Raw genomic sequence first — 5,450 nt, forward strand, 5'->3', positions numbered from 1 at the left:
CAAAAGTTACAAGGTACAGTGACTAAAGTGAAATCCCTGCAAGTTGCGTGGGCCCTTTTTAAAGACACCATAATAGAGGCCCAACTTCAATGTATACCCCAAATTAAGAAAAACAGTAAAAGAACTAAAAAAGAGCCACCGTGGCTTAACAACCATGTAAAAGAAGCAGTGAGAGATAAAAAGACTTCCTTTAAAAAGTGGAAGTCAAATCCTAGTGAGGCAAATAGAAAGGAGCACAAACACTGCCAACTTAAGTGCAAGAGTGTAATAAGAAAAGCCAAAGAGGAGTTTGAAGAATGGCTAGCCAAAAACTCCAAAGGTAATAACAAAATGTTTTTTAAGTACATCAGAAGCAGGAAGCCTGCTAAACAACCAGTGGGGCTCCTTGACGATGAAAATACAAAAGGAGCGCTTAAAGATGATAAAGTCATTGCGGAGAAACTAAATGGATTCTTTGCTTCAGTCTTCACGGCTGAGGATGTTAGGGAGATTCCCAAACCTGAGCTGGCTTTTGTAGGTGACAAATCTGAGGAACTGTCACAGATTGAAGTATCACTAGAGGAGGTTTTGGAATTAATTGATAAACTCAACATTAACAAGTCACCGGGACCAGATGGCATTCACCCAAGAGTTCTGAAAGAACTCAAATGTGAAGTTATGAACTATTAACTAAGGTTTGTAACCTGTCCTTTAAATCGGCTTCAGTACCCAATGACTGGAAGTTAGCTAATGTAACGCCAATATTTAAAAAGGGCTCTAGGGGTGATCCCGGCAATTACAGACCGGTAAGTCTAACGTCGGTACCGGGCAAATTTGTTGAAACAATAGTAAAGAATAAAATTGTCAGACACATAGAAAAACATAAACTCTTGAGCAATAGTCAACATGGTTTCTGTAAAGGGAAATCGTGTCTTACTAATCTATTAGAGTTCTTTGAAGGGGTCAACAAACATGTGGACAAGGGGGATCCGGTGGACATAATGTACTTAGATTTCCAGAAAGCCTTTGACAAGGTCCCTCACCAAAGGCTCTTACGTAAATTAAGCTGTCATGGGATAAAAGGAAAGGTCCTTTCATGGATTGAGAACTGGTTAAAGGACAGGGAACAAAGGGTAGGAATTAATGGTAAATTCTCAGAATGGAGAGGGGTAACTAGTGGTGTTCCCCAAGGGTCAGTCCTGGGACCAATCCTATTCAATTTATTCATAAATGATCTGGAGAAAGGGGTAAACAGTGAGGTGGCAAAGTTTGCAGATGATACTAAACTACTCAAGATAGTTAAGACCAAAGCAGATTGTGAAGAACTTCAAAAAGATCTCACAAAACTAAGTGATTGGGCAACAAAATGGCAAATGAAATTTAATGTGGATAAATGTAAAGTAATGCACATTGGAAAAAATAACCCCAACTATACATACAACATGATGGGGGCTAATTTAGCTACAACGAGTCAGGAAAAAGATCTTGGAGTTATCGTGGATAGTTCTCTGAAGATGTCCATGCAGTGTGCAGAGGCGGTCAAAAAAGCAAACAGGATGTTAGGAATCATTAAAAAGGGGATAGAGAATAAGACTGAGAATATATTATTGCCCTTATATAAATCCATGGTACGCCCACATCTCGAATACTGTGTACAGATATGGTCTCCTCACCTCAAAAAAGATATTCTAGCACTAGAAAAGGTTCAGAAAAGAGCAACTAAAATGATTAGGGGTTTAGAGAGGGTCCCATATGAGGAAAGATTAAAGAGGCTAGGACTCTTCAGTTTGGAAAAGAGAAGACTAAGGGGGGACATGATAGAGGTATATAAAATCATGAGTGATGTTGAGAAAGTGGATAAGGAAAAGTTATTTACTTATTCACATAATACAAGAACTAGGGGTCACCAAATGAAATTAATAGGCAGCAGGTTTAAAACAAATAAAAGGAAGTTCTTCTTCACGCAGCGCACAGTCAACTTGTGGAATTCCTTACCTGAGGAGGTTGTGAAGGCTAGGACTATAACAATGTTTAAAAGGGGACTGGATAAATTCATGGTGGCTAAGTCCATAAATGGCTATTAGCCAGGATGGGTAAGAATGGTGTCCCTAGCCTCTGTTCGTCAGAGGATGGAGATGGATGGCAGGAGAGAGATCACTTGATCATTGCCTGTTAGGTTCACTCCCTCAGGGGCACCTGGCATTGGCCACTGTCGGTAGACAGATACTGGGCTAGATGGACCTTTGGTCTGACCCGGTACGGCCTTTCTTATGTTCTTATGTTCTTATGTTCTTGCCTTGACAAATACAGTCTTGCCCTGCTCATATCAATTCCAGTGGTACTGCAAAGATCATTTTCCTAGCCTGTTGCTTTGACTATGTCATCCTCTCATTGCAGCCCTCCACTGGCTCCCCCTCCTCTATTGCTTCAAACATAAGCTGCTTGTCTTCACTTTCAAGGCCCTTCACAGCCTATTCCCTACCTATCTTCTCTCATTCACTGTCATATTATTGCCAACCTTAAAGGTTAAAAAATCATGAGTCAGACCCCCCAAAATCATGGGGTTTTTAAAAAGATTGTTTCTTTTGGTTTGTCTTGATTTTTAGAACTTCCCCGCCTCTTTCTATCTCTCTGTGTGTGTGCGTGTGTGTTACCAACGCCCATAAGTAAGGTGATTTGGCCCCTGCTTCAGGAGCTCTCACCCCTATATCCCACCATCTCCCTGCCCAGCAATTAATTCTGCCCCCACATCAATTCTTCCCCTCTAGTACCCACATCAGTTCTGTCCCCCCAACCCCACCTTAGCTCCTGCTGCAGCTCTAGGGGTTCCTCACACCCCTCTCCCAGCCCTGAGGGGCAGCTGCAGAAAGGTCCCCTTCTCCACATTCCTGGCTGGACGTTGCAGGGCGGGAGAGGAGCAGAGAGGTTGTATCTCATTCCTCACAGGAGGGAGTGGAGCTGCACTGATGCTGAGCCCTTTCTGCTCCCTCCCCTCCTGTGAGAATGGTGCTAGCTCCTGAGGGATGGGGGAGACAGAGAGCTCTGCCTGCTCCTGCAAATGGCTGCTCTTCTCAAGCAGGCAGGCTAGTGGGGAAGGCAGCCAATCATAGAATCATAGACTATCAGGGTTGGAAGGGACCTCAGGAGGTCATCTAGTCCAACCCCCTGCTCAAAGCAGGACCAAACCCAACTAAATCATCCTGGCCAGGGCTTTGTCAAGCCGGACCTTAAAAACCTCTAAGGAAGGAGATTCCACCACCTCCCTAGGTAACCCATTCCAGTGCTTCACAACCCTCCTAGTGAAAAAGTTTTTCCTAATATCCAACCTAAACCTCCCCCATTGCAACTTGAGACCATTAATCCTTGTTCTGTCATCTGCTACCACTGAGAACAGTCTAGATCCATCCTCTTTGGAACCCCCTTTTAGGTAGTTGAAAGCAGCTATCAAATCCCCCCTCATTCTTCTCTTCTGCAGACTAAACAATCCCAGTTCCCTCAGCCTCTCCTCATAGGTCATGTGCTCCAGCCCCCTAAACATTTTTGTTGCCCTCCGCTGGACTCTTTCCAATTTTTCCACATCCTTCTTGTAGTGTGGGGCCCAAAACTGGACACAGTACTCCAGATGAGGCCTCACCAATGTCGAATAGAGGGGAATGATCACATCCCTCGATCTGCTGGCAATGCCCCTACTTATACAGCCCAAAATGCCGTTAGCCTTCTTGGCAACAAGGGCACACTGTTGACTCATATCCAGCTTCTTGTCCACTGTAACCCCTAGGTCCTTTTCTGCAGAACTGCTTCTTAGCCATTTGGTGCCAAGTCTGTAACAGTGAATGGGATTCTTCCGTCCTAAATGCAGGACTCTGCACTTGTCCTTGTTGAACCTCATCAGGTTTCTTTTGGCCCAATCCTCTAATTTGTCTAGGTCCCTCTGTATCCTATCCCTACCCTCCAGCGTATCTACCACTCCTCCCTGTTTAGCGTCATCTGCAAACTTGCTGAGAGTGCAGTCCACACCATCCTCCAGATCATTAATGAAGATATTGAACAAAACCAGCCCCAGGACCGACCTTTGGGGCACTCCGCTTGAAACCGGCTGCCAACTAGACATGGAGCTGTTGATCACTACCCGTTGAGCCTGACAATCTAGCCAGCTTTCTATCCACCTTATAGTCCATTCATCCAGCCCATACTTCTTTAACTTGCTGGCAAGAATACTGTGGGAGACCATATCAAAAGCTTTGCTAAAGTCAAGGAATAACACATCCATTGCTTTCCCCTCATCCACAGAGCCAGTTATCTTCTCAGAGGGGGTTTCTCCCAGGCAGAGCTGAAATTTGTGAGAAGGCTGGAGCTTCTTGTGTCACAGTGAGATTAGCTCTGGGCCCAGCTGAAATCCTATGAGATCATGAGAACTGGCAACACTGCTGTCAATATGTTGACTCCCATCTCTGATTGACCCACAATGCCAGCCTCCCTTGCCCCTTTGTTACATTTTCAAAGAAGCACCTCCATGGTTTCTCCCATGCTGCCCTTCATGCTTGGAAGGAGCTCCCCAAAAACATCTGCAAATCTGAAGATTTGCCTTCACTAGACTCATTATCCACGTTCAAATCCCTCCTTTTCTGGGATGCCTACAAAAACTTGACAACAGTTAGGCAGCTGGTGTGCAGAGACCACTGCCTACCATGCAGACCAACATTCTTTTATTGTTTCCCTATATTGCCCCATCAGTCTATCCCTCTGTTGTCTTATCTGAGATTGAAAACTCTTTTTTCTGCATTTGCACAGTGCCTAGCACATGACTAGGGTTCCTAGGCACTACAGTAATACACAATTAATAATCAAGTTTCCATGGGAACAGATTGTGAAGTCACCAGCACTAGATTATCACTTCTTCTCTGGATCAAACATTAGGCAAGGCGGGGTTGTGAGGGAGGGAGGTGGCCCTTGTTCAAACACATATCAGATATACAAGAATATAGAAAGTGACCAGCCAAGCACACTGGGCCAAGTTCTGCTGTTGCCATTGAAGTCAAGAGAGTTTCAGTAATTGACAGTAGAAAGCTCACTCTTTTCAATATATGTGTTGGATAGTTTTAGATTTGCTTCATTACAAGGGATCTCTTTCAATACGTGGGATCTCCTGTGTCATCAGTACACAATGGACTTATGTTACAGATTCCTCCAAATGCTATTGGGAAATAAATGCACATAGAAATCTCTTGCATATCTTTGGTGATATCAAAGCCCTTATATCACCAAAGGAAAGGGAAAAAAAAGAGCATTCTGGTTCTGAAGTTGCATGGTTGTGATACTGACAAGGAACACTAGACCATGATGTTATTTCACTGTCTACAAAGAAACTACCTACAATTCTGTATTCTACTGTACAGTCAAGTTAAGGTTACTTATTCAGGGTTTTCTTGATAAATTAGCCTAGACATACAGAAAGCCTTGTGACAAAAAAC

This window comes from Mauremys reevesii, linkage group 1 (genome assembly GCF_016161935.1).
Source record: "Mauremys reevesii isolate NIE-2019 linkage group 1, ASM1616193v1, whole genome shotgun sequence".
Classification (NCBI taxonomy): domain Eukaryota; kingdom Metazoa; phylum Chordata; order Testudines; family Geoemydidae; genus Mauremys; species Mauremys reevesii.